The sequence below is a fragment of the Podarcis liolepis genome (assembly GCF_965112155.1).
Source record: "Podarcis liolepis genome assembly, chromosome: 15".
In the NCBI taxonomy this organism is placed as follows: domain Eukaryota; kingdom Metazoa; phylum Chordata; class Lepidosauria; order Squamata; family Lacertidae; genus Podarcis; species Podarcis liolepis.
Window position 1 is genome coordinate 19,428,457 of NC_139566.1, and position 21,555 is coordinate 19,450,011.

Below are 21,555 nucleotides of genomic sequence, written 5' to 3' on the forward strand. Positions count from 1 at the left end.
GATCCCGCAGCGAAGACCCCGTAAGGAGTCTCGCTGCGGCATTCTGCACCCGCTGGAGTTTCTGGGTCAGTCTCAAGGGCAGCCCCACATAGAGCGAGTTACAATAATCCAGTCTGGAGGTGACCGTCGCGTGGATCACAGTGGCTAGGTCAGGGCGAGAGAGGTAAGGAGCCAACTGCTTAGCTTGGCGGAGATGAAAAAATGCTGCCTTTGTTATAGCTGCAATCTGCGCCTCCATGGAGAGGGAGGTATCGAAGATTACACCCAAACTCTTAACGGACGGTGCTGGCACTAATTGCACCCCCGCAAGAGATGGGAGTTGCCCCCTCAATCCCATATCGTCCCGTCCCAGCCAGAGGACCTCTGTCTTCGAAGGATTTAACTTCAACCGGCTCCCACGTAACCATCCAGCCACAGCTTCCAAGCATCTGATCAGTGTGTCTGGGGCCGAGTCAGGATGGCCATCCATCAACAGATAGAGTTGGGTGTCATCAGCATACTGATGGCAGCCCAGCCCAAAACTCCGGACAAGCTGGGCGAGGGGGCGCATAAAGATGTTAAAAAGCATCGGGGAGAGAATCGCACCCTGAGGCACTCCACACACCAAGGAGTGGCGGGATGACAGTTCCCCCCCAAGCGCCACCCTCTGTCTCCGACCAGAGAGAAACGAGCGCAGCCATTGAAGGACTGTGCCCTGGATCCCCACGTCGGCGAGGCGGTGGTCCAGAAGTTCGTGATCAACCATGTCGAAAGCTGCTGACAGATCTAGAAGAATCAGCAGCCCTGACCCGCCTCGATCCAGCTGTCTACGAAGATCATCTGTTAGGGCGACCAGAGCCGTCTCGGTCCCATGACCAGCGCGGAAGCCGGACTGGAATGGATCCAGAGCCGATGTTTCATCCAGAAACCTACCAAGCTGTTCAGCAACCGCTCTCTCAATCACCTTACCCAGGAATGGAAGATTCGAAACTGGGCGGTAATTGGATAGATCTAAGGTGTGATGGTCTGGGATTCCGATTCGGAGGATGAAACAGAGGAATCCCAGCCTGCACAAGAGTCCCCGCCTCCAGGGCCGGCTGAACTGGGGCAAGGCCTAGATGCTGAAGAACCTGCACCTGTGGCAGTGCATCAGGAGCTGGCCCCAGGTGAAACCCTTCTGGCCCCAGAGAGGCTTGACGACTCAGTGGCCACAGGTGAGCCTCCTCCAGGGCCCAGTAACCCTTCGGCCTCTCCTGATCTGCAGAGGCTTAGGGCAGAGAGGCGAAGGGAACTGGTTGCCCCCAGGAGGAGTGCTCGCCTTAAGGCCAGAGGAGGCGGGGCTCCTGGGGGCCGGGACCGCCCCTGGCCTTAGAAGAGGATAAAAGCCCAGTCAGCCCGGCCCCAGGTTGCGGGAGCAACGTCGTTGTTGGCTTCGGACCTTCCTGTGTTCCTGATCCCTGCTCGGCCTCCTGTTCCTGACTATCCGGTACTCCTGTTCCCTGCTCGGCCTCCTGTTCCCGACCATCCGGTGTTCCTGTTCCCTGCACAGCCTCCGGTTCCAGCGTACCTGTTCCCCGCCCGGCTCTCTGCCTCGGACCTTGCCCCTCTTCGTGTGGACTCTGCTACACCCAAGGTACCTTACCCCCGGGACCAGCACAGTTTGCTCCCGCCACACCCGCACTCCCCCTTCGTAGGGGTGCGTTCGGGAAGAGCCAGAGGCCATGGCTGAACAGGCGGCTACACTGGTGGCTTTGGCCCAGGAGAACCAGGCCTTGACTCACACCGTGCAGCAGCTCAGCGACGCGGTTGTGGCACTTCAGCAACGCTTGGAAGCCCTACCGGCTCCTGGGGCCGACGACCCGGCTCCGGGCAAGTACCCAGTGGCTTTGCCTGAGAAATTTGATGGAGCCCCGGCCAGCTTTCCCATGTTCCTGGCCCAGGCCAAGCTGTATATTCAGGGGCGAGCCCGGAACTTTCCTGACGACCGCACCAAGGTGCACTTTTTGATTAGTTTGTTAAAGGACCAGGCGGCCAAGTGGGCGTTGCCGCTACTCAGGCAAGACTCCCCCTTGCTGGCAGACTATACGGGGTTTTGCAATCGTTTGGAGGCCGCGTTCGGCAACCCCCAGAAAGAGAGTCAAGCCAACCGGGCGATTCGGCGTTTGAAACAGGGCAAGTCCACGGTGGCCACATATACCACGGAGTTTCGGCTGTTGGCACAGGACTTGACCTGGAATGACTCGGCACTGCGGGACCAGTATCTCGAAGGGCTTTCGGACGAGGTACTGGACCAGTTGGCCACAATGGAACGCCCCACCACGCTGGACACTCTCATTCAATGGAGTCTACAAATAGACGACCGGTTGGAGGATCATCGTCAGGCCCGGGGTCGCCGACACTCCCAGTTCACGGCACCAGCTTTTTCCGGCAGCCCCACGGTCACAACTGATTTAACGGAGGAGCCTACGCAGCTCGGGGCAGTGCGGCCACGCCTTTCCCCCGCAGAGAAGGCGCGGCGTCGGGAGGGAAATCTCTGTCTTTACTGTGGCGGAAGTGGACACTTCGCTCGGTCCTGCCCTGAGAAACGCCAGCCGCAGGGAAACCGCCAACCCCAGTAGCTGATGGCCCTAGCTACCGGGGGTCCCAAACCGTACAGAATGGGCCCGCACCAATGGACTTGCAACATCTTATGGTTTCGGTACGTTTATACCCTCCAGGGGGGCCCTGGATCCTCACCCATGCTTTGGTAGATTCAGGGGCAACCCGCTCCTATATGGACGCTGCTTTTGCCACCCATCATCAGGTGCCACTTCGGAACAAGCCAGTACCGATCCAGGTGGAAGCGATTGACGGACGACTTCTGCGTTCAGGTGCTGTTACTCAGGAGACCCAGCCCCTGGTCCTGTGTCTCCAGCAGCACCGGGAGTTGCGAACTTTGGACATTGCTTCTATGCCCCGCTTCCCCCTGGTGCTCGGGATGGACTGGCTGGAAGCCCACAACGTTCAGATTGACTGGGTCAAACGGACCGTGCACTTCCCAGACCCATGTTCCCATGCTCAATCCGGAACGCTGGCGGCCGCGCCCTCAGAGGAGGCAGCACCCACGCTCCCAGCCGTGTACCAGGACTACCAGGACGTGTTCGAGGAACGGGGGGCAGACCAGCTGCCGCCGCATCGGCCTTTTGACTGCGGCATAGACCTCCAACCCGGAGCGCCTTTACCAGTGAGTCGCTTATATTCCCTAACAGAGCCAGAGCGCGAGGCTTTGCAGGACTTCTTGCGCAAGAACCTGGAGCGTGGGTTCATTAGGCCTTCCACCTCGCCTACCGCGGCACCAGTGCTTTTCGTTAAGAAGAAATGTGGGGAACTCCGCCCTTGCCATGATTACCGAGCCCTGAACAAAATTACCGTCCCAGACCGGTACCCCTTACCCCTTATCTCGGAGCTGCTGGAGCGGGTGCAAGGGGCACAGGTGTTCACCAAGCTGGACCTCCGAGGGGCCTACAACTTGATTCGGATCCGAGCCGGGGATGAGTGGAAGACAGCGTTTGGGACCCGGTACGGGCAGTTCGAATATTTGGTTATGCCTTTCGGTTTGTGCAACGCGCCTGCTGTGTTCCAACGCTACATCAACCACGTGTTTCAGGACTTGTTAGACAAGTACGTGGTGGTGTATTTGGATGACATACTGATTTACTCCCGTGACCCGGCTCACCATGAGGGACATGTCCGGACCGTGCTGCAGCGCTTGCGTGAGCACCGTTTGTACGCAAAGCTCAGCAAGTGCGAGTTCCATCAGCGGACTGTGGACTTCCTTGGTCACCGGCTCTCTCCAGATGGGGTGCAAATGGACCCGGGGAAGGTGACAGCGGTTCGAGAATGGGCGGCACCCCGGAACCGCAAGGACCTACAGCGTTTCCTGGGGTTCGCCAATTACTACCGGACCTTCATCGCTGATTATGCTCATCGCACCACCCCGTTGACCCGGCTACTGCGCCCAAAGACGCCGTTTTCCTGGGACAAGGAGGCAGAGGAGGCGTTTCAGGGGTTGAAGGCCTGTTTCCAGAGGGCACCAATCTTACAACATCCTGACCCCTCTCGACCTTTTGTGGTGGAGACCGACGCCTCCAGTACGGCTCTCGGTGCCGTCTTGTCTCAACAGATTGGGCCTGAAGCGCCACTCTTACCCTGTGCCTTCTATTCCCGCCAGCTCCTACCAGCGGAGCGTAACTATACTGTGTGGGAGCGGGAACTACTGGCCATCAAGGTAGCCTTTGAGGTCTGGCGCCACCATCTTGAGGGGGCACGACATCCGGTGGAGGTGAGAACCGACCACCGGAACCTGGAGTACCTCCAGACCACCCGCAAGCTGAACCAAAGGCAGATCCGGTGGGCGTTGTTCTTTTCCCGGTTCCAGTTCCGGATCCGCTACATCCCTAGCTCTCAGAATCAGAAGGCGGATGCCCTGTCCCGGAAACCTGAAGACAACGCAGACACGGTACAGCAAGCAGAACCCACCACGATCCTACCTCCGGCTGCATTCCTGGCCACCCAGGAGGCGCAGCCACTGCAGGTTCGGGTGCGGGAACAGCAGCGGGTCGACGCTTGGGCCCAGGATCGGCTCCGGGAGCTGGCTGAAGGGTCCAGCCCACAGTATCCGGGACTGGTCCTGCATCAGGGCCTTCTGCTGCATCACGGTCGTCTGTACATCCCGCCAGGGCCACTACGGCTGGAGGTTCTCCGGATGGCCCATGATGCCCCAGCAGCGGGGCACTTTGGACGGTATCGGACCACCCATCTGGTCAGTCGAGAGTTTTGGTGGCCCCGCCTGAAGGCTGACGTGGCTCGCTACGTTGCTGGTTGTGATGTCTGCCGGCGTGCCAAGGGACCTACCGGGCGACCCCCCGGCCTACTTCAGCCATTGCCAGTTCCACCGCGTCCTTGGCACACGGTTTCATTGGACTTTATAGTGGACTTACCCTCGTCTCGTGGCTGTACCTGCCTTCTGGTTTTCTCCGACCATTTCACCAAGATGGTGCACTGCGCTCCCTGTCCATCTGTACCCACAGCCAAGGAAACTGCTCAGCTGTACCTTCAGCATGTCTTCCGCTTGCATGGCCTACCTGAGCGTGTGGTGTCCGACCGGGGCGTTCAGTTCACATCCCGGTTCTGGCGAGCATTACACCAGACCCTCGGGACAGAGGTCTGCCTCTCGTCAGCCTACCACCCACAGACCGATGGCCAGACGGAACGGGCGAACGCGGTGCTGGAGCAGTACCTCCGGTGTTACTGCAGCTACCAGCAGGATGACTGGGTCGACCACCTGGCATTGGCAGAGTTCGCCTATAACAACGCGGTGAATGCGTCCACCCAGCAGACCCCATTCCAGGCCAGTTATGGTTATCATCCACGGCTGTTTCCAGAGGTGCTGCCGGCGTCCGCGGTCCCGGCGGTGACGGAGTGGCTTCAAGAGCTCCAGTCCCAGCAACAGCTTTTGGTGGAGCAACTGCACCAGGCCAAGGAAGCGTACAAAGCCCAGGCCGACCGCCACCGCCAGGTGGGGCCGGAACTTCGCGTCGGTGACCTGGTTTGGCTCTCCACTCGCCACCTCCACCCCTCTCGACCTTCGCGGAAGTTGGACGCCCGCTTCACCGGCCCGTTCCCTATCGTAGACCAAGTCTCTCCTGTGGCATTTCGTCTCCGGTTACCCGCAACCCTGAAGGTTCACCCGGTCTTCCACAGGTCCCTTTTGAGTCCGGTGGCCCCACCCGACGAGTTCCACCCGAACCGTCCCCGACCGCAGCCAGTGTTGGTTCGGGGAGAGCCTGAGTACGAGGTGGAACGCATCCTGGACTCCCGATACCGCAGGGGAAAGCTGCAGTATCTCATTGACTGGAAGGGGTACGGACCGGAGGACCGTTCCTGGGAACCAGCGGCCAACGTCCACGCACCTGCCTGCCTCCGAGAGTTCCATGCGACGTACCCCGGCAAGCCGGGTCCGGACCCTCGGTTGAGGGGGGGGCCTGGGAGGGGGGATGGTGTGATGGTCTGGGATTCCGATTCGGAGGATGAAACAGAGGAATCCCAGCCTGCACAAGAGTCCCCGCCTCCAGGGCCGGCTGAACTGGGGCAAGGCCTAGATGCTGAAGAACCTGCACCTGTGGCAGTGCATCAGGAGCTGGCCCCAGGTGAAACCCTTCTGGCCCCAGAGAGGCTTGACGACTCAGTGGCCACAGGTGAGCCTCCTCCAGGGCCCAGTAACCCTTCGGCCTCTCCTGATCTGCAGAGGCTTAGGGCAGAGAGGCGAAGGGAACTGGTTGCCCCCAGGAGGAGTGCTCGCCTTAAGGCCAGAGGAGGCGGGGCTCCTGGGGGCCGGGACCGCCCCTGGCCTTAGAAGAGGATAAAAGCCCAGTCAGCCCGGCCCCAGGTTGCGGGAGCAACGTCGTTGTTGGCTTCGGACCTTCCTGTGTTCCTGATCCCTGCTCGGCCTCCTGTTCCTGACTATCCGGTACTCCTGTTCCCTGCTCGGCCTCCTGTTCCCGACCATCCGGTGTTCCTGTTCCCTGCACAGCCTCCGGTTCCAGCGTACCTGTTCCCCGCCCGGCTCTCTGCCTCGGACCTTGCCCCTCTTCGTGTGGACTCTGCTACACCCAAGGTACCTTACCCCCGGGACCAGCACATAAGGGATCTAATGATGTTTTCTTTAAGAGCGGACGCACCACTGCCTCCTTCAGTTCCCCTGGGAATGTCCCGGTGCCAAGGGACAAATTGATGATATCCCCCAGAGGGGCCCGCACCTCGTCTGGACACGCTCTAATCAGCCAAGACGGGCACGGGTCGAGAGGACAAGTGGTGGGCTTTCCAGCTCGGAGGAGTCTGTCCACATCGGCTGGGGATATCCGGTCAAAGTGGTCCAATACTGGACCCGAGGACAGTCGAGGGGCCTCCAGTTCCTTTATTGTATCCAAACTGGCAGGGAGGTCATGGCGGAGCGACAGGACCTTCTCCGTAAAAAAGCTCGCAAATGCCTCACAGCTGTGTGTCGAATTGTTATTTAAATTTGGCTGTCCTTCGAGGGACGTTAAAGACCGAATTATACTAAATAATTGTGCCGGGCGAGAGCTAGCGGATGCAATGGAGGCCGAGAAGTAGGACTTCTTAGCGGCCTTCACTGCCATCTCGTAGGTTTTCATAAAAACCCTATAAGATGTTCTTGAGGCTCCGTCACGGGCACCCCGCCATACTCGCTTTGAACACAGACAACTTGGAAGTGAATGCTTCCATTTTTAAACGCACCTCAGAAGTTGAATGGCTTCCGAGGCTCGTTTCTCCATTTCTTCAATGGGTTTTGCCGACCGGCAATTGTGCCTCAGTTGTCGAACGTTTTGAAAGTTGAACGGTCTTCCGGAACGGATTACGTTCGACAACCGAGGTTCCACTGTATGTATATCAGAATATATTCGCACCCGAGTGCTGATGAATTTTTATGTTGACTTTAGATGGGGGTGGGGGAAGCATGTGGAAATATGGAGAACTTTTTTTAAGACTAGAAAAAGAAGAAACTGAGAGAAACTGAAATTGGCAGATTCACCCACCCTTCTAACCAAGGGGATTCCAGTTATTCAGAACAAACCCCAGAATGCGCAAGACCTGGTGCCAGTCCACCTCTGCAATCCTCCACATTGACTCAACCTGGATGGGCACAGAGCTCTGCTCATGAGCTGTCCTTCCACTTGTGGCAAGGCTCTGTGGCGATGTGGTTTCTTTCTTTCTTGGGGGGACGGGCATATTCAGGAAGGTTTCTGAAAGTTGCAGAGAGGATGCTGAAAGCGTGGAGTCCGAGACTGGTTATGTAGGGAGGAGGAAAACGTTTCTGCTCATTGACAACTGGTGACTCATTCCTGCCATGAGTGAGATATATTAGATTACTCGTTCATAAAAGGCTGTGTGTGTGTGCGTGTGTGTGTGTGCGCGCATGTTGCCATGGCGCCGGAATGAGTCACTCCCGTGCTGCTGGGAAACCAGATGTGGGTTTCCCCTTTATTTTTAATTAAGGTTTGGAAGGGATGTTTGGTCTCCTTGTTAGCAGCCTGGTTGATAGGTCTGCTTTAGCAGCAGCAGGAGAGGATAGTGTGGGCTGTACCACTACAGGCTGCTGAGGGGCGGGGGGTGGATCATTTTTGTAATGCTCTCCCTCGGTTTGTTTTTTGTTTTTTTAACACAACCCAGCAGCTACCATTTCCAGCAAGTAAAAAAATATTAACATACCAGGAAATAAAGGTTTTTAGGTTAAGCCAGGCTGCTCTGCTAGTTTTTTGTTTTTCTTGCAGGGTTTTTTTTTAATTTTTTATTCTGCACAGTGTGAATGAGTTAGAAAGAGAGAGAATGATCTCCTGCCACAGGCAGCCTGAAGTGGTACAGCCCTGCCATGCCATTGAATTCAGCTGCAATGTGTAGACTCAGCCACACCTTGGAACTGCTCAGGCTCAGTTTTATTTACTTTATTTTTATTTGATTCATGACATTTATACACCACTCGATTGCTTAAAAAACAAACCAACCACTCAAGGTGGTCTATGAAAAAGAATAAAATTATCAGTGAAAACAGTTAAAACAATCGGTGGTAAGGTAAAAACGGATTAAAACACATGCAAGCATTCTACATATCTGAGTAGGCTTATCTGAACAAAAAAGGGTATTAGCAGGTGCCAAAAAGAGTACAGTGATGTAAGTAGGCAGGGAGTTCCAAAGTGTAGGTGCTGCCACTGTAAAAGATTGCTTTCACAGATAGAAATACAGTCATACCTCGGGTTGAATATGCTTCATGTTGAGTGTATTCGAGTTGCGCTCCGCGGCAACTCGGAAGTAACGGAGTGTGTTACTTCTGGGTTTCGCCGCATGCGCAGACGCTCAAAATGACGTCACATGTATGTGCAGAAGCGGCAAAAAGCGACCCGCGTATGCACAGATGTGCCGTCGCTAGTTACGTTTGCTTCTGGATGCGAACAGGCTCCGGAATGGATCCTGTTCGCATCCCGAGGTACCACTGTAAGGATATGTTTACAACATCCCTCTTATTACAGTCATACCTCATGTTATGTCTGCTTCATGTTACGTTCTTTTAGGTTACGTCCCATGGCGACCTGGAAGTACCGGAAAGGGTTACTTCCATGTTTCGTCGCTCGCACAGACACGCAAAATGGCATCACGCGCATCTGCAGAAGCAGTGAATCGCAACCCGCGCATGTGCAGACACGCCGCTGTGGGTTGCGTTCTTTTCATGTTGCAAACGGGCCTCTGGAACGGATCCCGTTCGCAATCAGAGGCACCACTGTATATAAAGAAAGACTGTTTGACCACACACACAGGGGCACAAACCCCAGGGAGCCCTGTGGGTCCAGGCAACCACAAAACAATTTCTATGGGTGCCCGGCCTCACCCTGCCACCGTGCACCTGCCACTGGTTATTCTCACAGTGGCCAGCCAGATGCCTGTGGGAAGCCTGCAAGCAGGATCCAAGCACAAGATCCCTCTCCTGTCCTGTGGCTTCTAGCAACAGGTATTCAGAAGCATTGCTGCCTCTGACCACAGAGGCAGAGCATAGCCATTGTGGTTGGTAGCCATTAATAGTCTTATCCTCCATGAATTTCCTGTGTCTTCTTTTAAAGCCATCCATGTTGGTGGCCATCCCTGCCTCCTGTGGGAACAAGCGCCATAGCTTAGTTATGTGCTGTGCCAGAAGTCCTTTCTTTTATCTGCCCTGAATCCTCTTATAATTCAGCTTCACTGGATGGTCACTAAGAATAAGAACAAGAATAAGAAGAATAGTCTTATGAGAGAGGGAGAAAAACCTTTCTCCATCCACTTTCTCCATACCATGCAGAATTGTATCAGATTCTGTCATTGTCACCTCTTATTTGCCTTTTTCTCTAAACGAAAATGTCCAAAATTGCCGAGTATACAGTGGTACCTTGGGTTACATACGCTTCAGGTTACAGACTCCGCTAACCCAGAAATAGTGCTTCAGGTTAAGAACTTTGCTTCAGAATGAGAACAGCAATCGTGCTCCAGCAGCGTGGCGGCAACAGGAGGCCCTATTAGCTAAAGTGGTGCTTCAGGTTAAGAACAGTTTCAGGTTAAGAACGGACCTCCAGAACAAATTAAGTACTTAACCCGAGGTACCACTGTATAGCCCTTGCAAAGTAACTAAAATAATAATAATAATAATAATAATAATAATAATAATAATAATAATAATTTATTATTTATACCCCGCCCATCTGGCTGGGCCTCCCCAGCCACTCTGGGCGGCTTCCATAAAAACCAAAAATACAATAAAATATCAAAAGAAAGAACGAAAGCAAAGAGTTGGTGAAACCAGCACATTTTCAGAAAGGCGATTCCTGTAGACGTGACTGACATGTTAGCTTACGCCAGTGGTAGCCAATATGGTGCCCTCCAGATATCACTGGAATGCAGCCTCCACCATCTCTGACCTTTGACCAGGCTTGCTGGGGCTGATGGGAGTTGGGAGTCCAACACCATCTGGAGCAAACTATGGGGGTTACACACATTCCTGTTTTTTCAGTCATGGATATTTGTTGCCAGGGCCGGCCCACCCATGAGGCAAGGTTGAGACAACTGCCTAAGGCGGCAGGCTCCACAGGGACAGCAGATACGGATGTAGATATTTTTTCCCTCCCCAGTTCCTAATGTGGATCTTCACTAACCCCTTCCCTGGTGAGGAGTGGGGTGCCATTTTGTGGTTCGCCTCAGGTGCCACAATGCATTGGGCCGGCCCTGTTTTTGTTGTTATTCCATACACACCAGTGAGTAGAGTTTGATAGAATATAGGTGTGTTTCTGCTCCCTTCTTTCACTCCCTTCCCTCAGTCACTCCTTCCCCCTCCCCTCTGCTGTTTTTCCCCCATTCTGGGCAGGTAGGATGTGCACAGGTAGTTTTGTACCTGCATGTGGTGCTTTTTGGGAGTGGGGGTGTTAAAAAATGATGTGCCAATTCTCATATGCTGGGGGTTGTCATGGGTGCCAGCACACAAAAAGAGAGAGAAGTGATGGTATTCTGTACCATCTTTGAGTGCTGCCACAAAAAAGCACTGACTGAATGTGCATACCTTAAAAAATAATGAAAACCCAAGTTTGCAAGAGGAAACTTTACCATTCCTTATTGTGTTTCACAATAGGCAAAATGGGGGCTTGTGTCTCTGGAAAATCCAATTCTGTTTGGGGGGGGGTTCATTTTCATTTTTAAACTGAGGTCTTGCACAAAAGCTGTATATCTAGCGTGCTCGCGCTCTCTCTCTCTATATATATATATAATGACCTGCTGTTTGATTTGGTGGGGTCGTGGCTGGGTGCCAACATCCAGGAACATCCAGAACCATAGGTCCCTGTAATCATTAACAGTGCAACCACACACACACAAACCCTCACCCAAAAATAATATTAAAATCACTGTTGAAATAAGGACAAAGAGGTCTTGTCCACGACCATCTTATTAAATAAAATTTCTAAAGGGTGTATTGTGATTACAGTAGTTGAGATAGTTCCTCCCCACCCCGGACAATTATTCTGTAGAGATCTTGACAGAACAACTCTTCCAAACTGGGTTCGCTGCAATGTGGGTGAGTTTTCAGCATGCAGCAGTTGGCATAAATTGCTTTCTTTCGTTTGTTCATTTGATATTGAGGGCTCTTGGATACAAAACGGCTAGGTTGTGCTGAGGCAAGGAGCAAATTGAAGTCGGGGTGCGGCCAGTGCTTTTTCCCCCCTTAAAAATGCTTAGGGGTTGTTAAATGTTCGGAAAAGTCAGAAGCCCAAGGCAGTAGTTCCTCAACTACGTTTATTCAACATTGACAGTAACAATGGCTCATGGGAGGGGACCCAAACTCACAGGTCTTCACAGTAAAAAGCCCCAACAAGAACTGACCGTTGACAGTTAGAACACGCCTTGTAACATAAAAAGTGTTAAACCCAATACATAAACATTCCTCCCCCCAACTTCCTAACAAAAGGAACAAACATAGTCATCAAGGTGTGCCGGCCTTTTCCGCTTCTGCTGGGACCGTTGCGGTTCCTGTGCCACAGTGGGTGACCCAGGAGGGTTCCTCCGGTACCCGCGGTCTGAGTGGGGCAGTCAGCGAGACCTCCTCTGAAGGGGTCACTGCCGATGGAGCCACTGAGGCTTCCGGCCTGAAGTCACCCTGCTGGGGTAACTCAATCACCAGCAACCCGTCTGGTTCCCACCCTGGCCTGGGCACAGAATCTCCCAAAGTACCCATTTCTCTGTCCTCTGGTTCTGCGTGAAGTTCCGTGTTCGGAGGTGCCGTGGCTCTGAACTGGTCAAGGTGGCTCTTCCAAATGATTCCCCCCTCCAAAACTACCTCGTAGGAAACCAGACCTGTACAGCGGGCAATAATACTGGGACCCAACCCTGTCCGGGCCCATAGTTTCAGATGTACACAGTGTCCCCCGGGGAGAACCCTCTTGAACACCCCCCCCCCGATCACTGCGCCCATTCTGCAGGTTGGCTCATATCGAAGTCCAGTGGCGGCTGACTATGACTGATGGCCATCCTCAGACCTGGAGCAGTCACTTGTGCGATTGTGGGTGGTTGCGAAGACGTGGCAGGCGTGGTCTCATTTCCGGGACTATTTGCTGAGTCCAGTATGGCGGTAAGGTCGCGCTTACTGTGAGGCGGCAGGCAGCAGTGCTGCGGTGCGGTCTTAGGCCTCTGGTAGCCAGCGGGAGTTCATGTATCCCATCCTTGTTGCCAATGTTAAATGTTCAGCAAAGTCAGAAGCCCAAGGAAGCAGTATAAGTTCCTCAACTACGTTGTCAGTAACAATGGCTCACTCATAGGAAAACAAAACCTGAACTCACAGGACTACACAATAAAAAAGCCCCAATGAGAACTGACCGTTGTTGACAGTTGGCAGTTGAAAGTGCATGTGCTTTAGAACATTCGTCTAACAACGCTTATACGATTGGTTAGAACGCGCCTTGTAACATAAAAAGTGTTAAACCCAATACATAACAGGGGTACTCTCATTTTCCTACTCATATTGAAATACAGTGGTACCTCAGGTTACATACGCTTCAGGTTACAGACTCCGCTAACCCATAAATAGTGCTTCAGGTTAAGAACTTTGCTTCAAGATGAGAACAGAAATCATGGTCTGGTGGCACGTCAGCAGCAGGAGACCCCATTAGCTAAAGTGGTGCTTCAGGTTAAGAACAGTTTCGGACCTTTGGAACGAATTAAGTATTTAAACCTGAGGTACCACTGTACTGCCCCTCAATGAGGCCAAACTTAGAGTCACAAAATGTTTAGGGGTATGTGTACCACTGAGCACCCCCCTGGGTGCAGCAACAAATACTGACCTTTGAAATGCCACCACACTCTTGACAAACCAAGGAGTTTGCCAAGTGTCTTTATGAAATATGCTTTATTTACAACCTGAAGCCTTCAATGGAGAAAGTACAGAACATTACACCTGAAAAGTGTCTCTTTTTACATCTTCCATTGCTCCAGCTGGCTTGGGTCCAGAGCAGAGGTCAGCCATGTTCCCCGGTCTCTGGTTGCAGCCTCTCCCAGCCACCCTGCATGGAGTGCTGCCTGCTCCCATAGGCGCCGACTCCATGGGGCTTGAGGGGGCCCGAGCCCCCTCAAAAATTCGTTTGGGGGGGCTCAGCCCCCCCAATAATCTCGGGCGGCGGTGGGCGCGTCCGCGGCTTTTATACGGCGCCCGGCGCGCACCAGCTCGATAACGGGCACCGGCGCGGCGGGGGGCGCCGGGCTGGGGGAGGGGGGCGGCCGGCCTGTCTCCTTGGCAACCCCATTGAGCAGCGCCGGCTCCCCCGGGAGGGCCATTCCCCCGCGCCGCCGATCGCCAACACCGCCGACGCTGTGGCTGCCCGAGCCCGAGCCTGAGCCTGAGCCTGAGCCCGACCCGGAGCCCGAGCCTGAGCCTGAGCCCGACCCGGAGCCCGAGCCTGAGCCCGACCCGGAGCCTGAGCCCGAGCCCGAGCCCGAGCCCGTCAGTCAGTCAGTCAGGAAGGAGAAATGGGGAGGGAGACGAGGGAGGAAAATTGCGCGCAGGGTGAAGAAAGGAGAAGGGCGAACGAGACGAGCTTCCAACCCAAGAAAGGGCTGGAAGACTGGGAGGATGAAGGATCGGGAAAGAAAGCGACGCCTTCCCCGCCCGCGACGTCGCCCGCTTGGCGCAGGGCCGCTCCGCAGCCGCGGAGGACAGCTGCGCGGCTAGCAAGGTGCGCCGCGTAGAGCGCGGCCCTTGTGTGGCCCGGTGGCCAGGCAAGCTCGGGCGGGGACCCCCATGCAAATCTAAGACGGGAGAAGAGGGCAGAGCAAAGGGGGTCCCTTCCCCAACCTCCGGCTCTGAGACTTCCCTGAGCCCCAGAAAAGCGAAAGGATTTTCTCTTCTTCTTTTTTTTATAAATATTTTATTAAGTTTTCAAATACAAAGTTAGAAACATACACTGAAGAAAAAAGTAAAAGAACAAGAAAAAGAAAAAAAGAAAAAGAAGAAAAGAAAACCAACCATTCAACACATTTTTTATATAACTAACTGGACTTCCTCGCATCTTCCCTTACCCTGCATTCTTTATAATAAAGATATCAGCAAATTATTACCTTGTTTCGTACCTTATTTTGTACTTTTCAAATACTATACCTCTAAATTTAACATACTTTTCATCAGTTACTTATATCTTAAATTAAACATAGTATTACCTTAGATTTTGACCTTTTCTTACTTAAAATATAATTTCCTGTTTCCCAAATCTAATTGCTGAAGCTATAGTTTCCGAATCGTGTAAATTTTTAACATTCATACAACTTATATTGTTTTTGTAAATAGTCCTTAAATTTTTTCCAGTCCTCTTCCGTTGTTTCTTCTCCCAAATCTCGGATTCTGCCAGTCATTTCAGCCAGTTCCATGTAGTCCATCAATTGCGTCTGCCACTCTTCCAGTGTGGGCAAATCTTGTGTCTTCCAATATTTTGCGATAAGTATTCTTGCTGCTGTAGTTGCATACATAAAGAAAGTTCTATCCTTCTTTAACACTTTCTGGCCAACAATGCCCAAGAGGAAGGCCTCTGGTTTCTTGGGAAAGGTATACTTAAATACCTTTTTAAACTCATTATAGATCATTTCCCAGAAGGCCTTCACTTTTGGACAAGTCCACCAGAGGTGAAAGAATGTCCCTTCAGCCTCCTTACATTTCCAACATTTATTATCAGACAGGTGATATATTTTTGCAAGCTTGACTGGGGTCATGTACCACCTATAAATCATTTTCATAATATTTTCCTTCAAGGCATTACATGCCGTGAATTTCATTCCGGTGGTCCATAACCTTTCCCAGTCCTCAAACATGATGTTATACCCAATATCCTGAGCCCATTTTATCATGGCTGATTTGACTGTCTCATCCTGAGTGATTTTCTCTTCAACCTGCCCTCCATCCTCTTGCAGAAAACTCTTTGCCTGCCCTGCCCGTATCTCGTTTTTGCTTTTTAATTCCACACACGCACCCTTCGGACTTCGTGGCAATCGGGCGCGCGGGTGCGTTTCCTAAGAGAGTGAGGACCCCCGCCTCCTCCCCACCTGCTCCCTCGCCAGCCAGCCGCGCGCCCTAGCCGGAGAGCCCCGGCCGTCCCCGTCGCGCAATCGGCTGGATCTCCCTTCAGCAGGCCGTGCTCACAACTCGGCCCAGGGACCCCCAGCAGCGGATCTCCGGCTCAGCTGAAGAATCCGGCAACAAGCCCCCTCCTCCCCAATCGCTCCGCCGAAATACGCTCCAAAACCCCCCAGATAGGCCGCTGGCCGCCAAGTCTAGTGGCGCCCTGAGCGAGGGTCTCTCCCCAACACCGCCACCTCGAACTGCGTTCTCCCGGCTACCCGAGCGAACCAGCGGCAGGACCCCGGTATGGGCCCCCCCAATATTTTTTATAAGTCGGCGCCCCTGCCTGCTCCTCCTCCTCCTCGGAAGCCTTTTCAGAAAACAACTCTTCCCCTTCTGGTAGTAGATAGGTAGCCGTGTTGGTCTGCCATAGTCAAAATAAAAAATTCCTTCCAGTAGCACCTTAAAGACCAACTAAGTTAGTTCTTGGTATGAGCTTTCGTGTGCATGCACACTTCTTCAGAAGTGTATCTGAAGAAGTGTGCATGCACACGAAAGCTCATACCAAGAACTAACTTAGTTGGTCTTTAAGGTGCTACTGGAAGGAATTTTTTATTCTTCCCCTTCTGCTTTCAGCACACCCACCCCAGTAAACCTTCATTTCAAAAGCCTCCTGCAAAAGGCACTTTTTCCTGTGGTGACATCATGCCCACTGTAACCCTGTATCTATCCACTAAGTATTATTTGCATTGTCAAATTGCCCTTAACGGCCCAATGTTCTGCTCTCCTTGTCTCTTAAGGGGCTCCTCTATCATCTGATCTCCTGAACAGGAAAAAACAGCAAAGCCTTTATTTTTACGCTGTTACTGGCATCTTCCCTTAATAGAGTGGAACCTTAGTTCTTGAATAGCTTATTGACGAACAAATTGGCTCCCAAACGCCAAAAACCCGGAAGTAGGTGTTCCTGTTTTCAAACGTTTTTCGGAAGCAGAGCGTCCGATGCGGCTGTTGGCTATTATTTCCGGGGTGCCTGCAACAATCGGAAGCCGCTCCCTGGTTTCCGAACGTTTCATGAGTCGAACGGACTTCTGAAATAAATTAAGTTCGAGAACCAAGGTTCCACTGTACTCAAAACATTAACTAAATTTGCTAATTTTAGATTTTAGGAGGATCTGCCGCCACCCCCACCCCCAGTTCATAACATCACCCTCCTCTTAGAAAACGTGCATCTGACCACGTACAATCCATAAGAATATCTGTTATGTACTGAGCTGAATCCTAGAACAATAGGATCCAGAATGCAGCAGTCTGATTGGTCCGTAGGAGCCACCCAATCCAGCTCCAGGTGGAAGTGAATCAGCAACCTGATTGGCCTGCAGGAGCAGCCCAGAATTAGCCAACCATGCAGGGCCCATTGTATAAATAATGTATATATAGCTAGACGCTTTGGGGAAAGTTTCATTCATTGCTACTACGAGCTGAACTCAACTCCGAGTATATTTCAATATCCTATAGGAAAAAAAACAGAAAAAGTTAATGGGAGCACATTTCTCATAACTCAGCACAGTGCTGATTGCTTCCAACCATCTCTAGTTCTCCAGGAATCCTCCAGGCCTCCTCCTTCCTTCTTGGGTGCATAACTAGTCAAATCTGCATTTCAAAGACATTTTTCACACACAATGACTATCTGAGCAATTCTAACAACAACAAATCATTCATCAGATCCCAACACCAGAAACATGTAAAAAGCACAAGTTAACAGCATTTATCTTGCAAGAAATATCCCTGCAGGAAAAATAAGCAATATCTGAAAATAGACCTAAACTTCTCCCGCTCCTCGGCCAGCCAGCTGCCTGCATGGTTGTTTGCCTTGGGGTTTCACAGAGTTATTCTTTGTGAATCACACAGTTACACGGGGTTGTTTGTGGCGTTTTCACAAAGTTCAAGCAAGTTTAGCAGTTATTCTGGGGCTCAAAATCACAAGTTCAGTCTGTCCAGGATCCGTCTATTACTTTTTGGCCTTTCCAAGAGTTGTGGGTCGGAACCTCCAACCCCCACCCCACCCCAGTCCTCAAGACATAATTTCAGGATCACATCACTTCAAGCCACTTCAAGACATAATTTCAGGATCACATCTGTTTCTTCTCTGGTACGTTGGAGATCCCTTCCATTTCTCTGCCCTTTGTCCCAGTCCACTTCATCTCCTGCCCCCAAACTCGAAATCAGAATCTTGCCACCAGGCTTTATCTGGTGGTATCCCAATTCAGAATTCACTGGCCTGCCCCACCCAAATTGGGGGGCCAGAAATCCCCCCTTTGCTAACTCCCAGCATCTCTGGAATGCTTTATGGAGCTAAACAAGGGGACATAACCCAGTAATTCTTGCTCCCTAATCCCACAAGACTTTGGGTGACCCTGGCTGTTGCCCCAGCATTGGAACTGCTTCCCCATCCCACCAGGCCATATTGGGGCACCCAAGGGGCAAAATCACTGGTGACCTTCATCTCACTCAACCCAACAGGAGTCTTCTGCACTTCTGATGCACATAGACACACCTCTTCTTGGAGCTTTCCTTGCATGTTCTCCCCACTGCAGGAAACACTGCCAGACTGCTTTCTTCCTCCATCACAAATCCAGCAGGAGCCTGTGCCCCCCCCCCCGTTTTCTCCTTGGGTGAACAAGAAACTACTGTTTCTTTCATGGGTACACAGTGTTGTAAACAAAAATTGCCCTTTTCCCTTATGGGGTATCCAAGAGCCCATATAGAGTCCTTACATAGGTTTCCTATTGGTAGGAGAAAATAACAGAGGCCAACCAGAGAATATTGAGAAGCAAAGCAGCTAGTAAGCTTGATCTTTATTGATCTGTTGCAACAGGGTGCTCCCCTCACCCGCAGGAGAGGAGGAGGATGCAGAAAAATGGTGTGCAAGGGCTTATAAAGACTTTTGAAATTGCCACCCTGTAGATGAAGACCACCCCAGAAACATCATACATACATCATAGAAGGGGTGTAACCTAAGACCACCCCTCAGATACATCACACCTACATCACAGAAAAGGTGGTCTAAAACAGAAATTTGAATATTGTTTTTCTCCTCTTGTTGTTTATCTCCTGTCTGGCAGGTTACTTGATTGGGTTGCCTGGGGAGCCCGCCATTCTTTTGTAGTGATAAATACTTAGTTCTTGGGCCAGGTCACAGGCTCTCACCCTATTCATATCTTAAATGTGTCCTTAAGACAGGATTTGTGAGGAAAGAGACAATGGGGAGGTTTCCCACTTTGACCTTGCAGAGAAAACATTTGGTCAGTTTAGGAATCAAAATGGTTCCAGGTTGGCCTTCCTGTGCTGATCTATGTATGTGCTTGGTTGGTACACTTATGAACATTACCATATATCTAAGACCATAAAATTCCTATCACAATAGGAAACTGCTGCCTTCCTTGCAGGTGCTGGCTTCTCCCTCCACCTCTCAGGAACAACTTCCAATCCTGCAGGAGCTGATTATTCCAGCCCATTCATCCTGCTGCAAGGCTCCCTTGCCTCCAGCTACCGACTTGCAATCCGTGCCCCCCCCCCCCAGCTACACCCCTGAGTCATTTCCAGCCCCTTGCAGCATCTCACCAGGCGTTCCTCCCACCGCACAGGGGGTCACACTTTTCTCCCCAAGGAGACTTTCCATTTACTCTGCTTGCAACCTCTTCACCCGCTGCTCAAACAGCTGGAGTTGCTGCTGGATCATGGTGTCAAACAGCTGGCTCCACTCTCTCAAGTTGTTTCCTCCGCTGCCCCCTCAACAGCTTTAGCTGTTCAAGGAGTGTTGCTGTTCCTCCCTCCATTTTGTCTCCAGACACTCTTTGCTTGCAGGCCTTTTCTGCCTGAAAACACAGATCCCACATCTGACACCAGTGTTGCTGGCCACCCCAATCTCTGCTGAGCGGTGCACGGAATTCCAGGGCTCTTGCTACTTAACCAGGGTTTGTTATCCCTTTGGAAAATTAAGGCACAACAGAGGCTATAGTGTCTTTATGAGATATGGTACTTTGCTCCATATTGGCCTACTCCATTTGTCTCAATGACACCTCTGTCATCCAATCTCCCTGAGCAGTAAAACCGGCATAGGCATCTTCCCTTAATACTCCAAATATTAGTTAAATTTACAACATTTACTAATTTAAGGGGACCTGCTCCCTGCCCCCAAACTCATAACATCATCACCATCCATGCACTTTTTTTTTAGTGAACATTCCCTAGTAGTTGCTGACAGAGATTTATATGGTGCTTTTGCCCATCAATTGTTCAGCTTACCCTTTTCAATCTTCGTAACCCAATTTAGTTCCCACCAGCTGTTTAGATTTTGTTGGGGGCAAACTTGATTCTCAGCAAGGGTTTTGTATAAGAGGGGAATTAATCCAAGCTTGTTTTCTGCAGCTCCAGAGGAGAGGACCTGAACCAATGGATTCAAATTACAAGAAGGGAGATTCTGAGTAAACGTTAGGATAGGGCTGCCATATGTCCAGATTTTCCTGGACCCCACTGTGATTTCAAAGGCGGAATTGATGTTTTTGCTTTTTGAAATATGGCATCCCTACATTAGGTGGTGGACTCTTTAGCTGTGATTCCTGCATTGCAGGGGGTTGAGCTAGATGGCCCTTGAGGTCCCTTCCAGCTCTACAGTTCTATGATTTTATGATTCTAACTCTCCAAAGCACCTTATTCCCAGAACTGTAACTCAGAGGAAAGATCTAGCTGGCTGGCTTGGAAACCTATCAGTACGATTTCCAAATGTCTCTGTTTACTAGCGAAATAAGAATAAAAATGGGGTCCCTTCAAGGGGTTCAGCTTCTTAAGGAAAACTGGACCTTTGGAGAGAGCATACCTTTTAAGGCTCAAATTGGTTGGGAAATGAACAGAGACCAGACCAGGATATACAAAAGCAAAGTGGCTATAAGCCTGGTCTTTATTAAAGCTGTTGCAACAGAGTGCTCCCCGCCACACACAGGAGGGGGGGAGGGACCCAGGACAAAGGTGTGCAAGCCCTTTTATCAGGGGCAGCAAACTTTTTCTGTAGGGGCCGGTCCACTGTCCCTCAGACCTTGTGGGAGGCCGGACTATATTTTTTGGGGGGGAAATAATGAACAAATTCCTATGCCCCACAAATTACCCAGAGATGCATTTTAAATAAAAGGGCACATTCTACTCATGTAAAAACATGCTGATTCCTGGACCATCCGCGGGCCAGATTGAGAAGGCGATTGGGCCGGATCCGGTCCCCGGGCCTTAGTTTGCCTACCCGTGCCTTATATAGACATTTTAAATGGCCCGTCCTGGAGCCCAAGACCACCACCCAGATACATCATACCTACATCACAGAAGAGGCGGTCTACGGCAGAAAACCTGTCTTCCAGGTTACCTGAGAATGATAACTGATTACATTATTTGGGCTCGCCCTATTCATATCTTAAATGTGCCCTTAAGACAGGATTTGTGAAAGAGACAATGAGGAGATTTCCCATTTCCTTCGACCTTGCAGAGAAATATTTGAGGTCATTTTGGGAGAGAGAAAATGGTTTCAGGAGTTTTCTGTGGGTTTCAGACATGTGGTGTACATATTTTGATGGGTTTGCTTGGTACATTTATGAACATCCAATATATATATAACCTTAAAATTCTTATAACACTGGGGACAACCTGGTAAATCATCTTGTTTCTTTTCCTTTTGGGGAAGGCTGTGTGAACATTTTGCCAGACTTCCTCACCATTCTTCATATTTTCATTTCTCTTTTCCTCAGATCGCAAATTAAATATTTGGGTTACAGATAGGTAGCCGTGTTGGTCTGCCATAGTCAAAAATAAAAAAATTCCTTCCAGTAGCACCTTAAAGACCAACTAAGTTAGTTCTTGGTATGAGCTTTCGT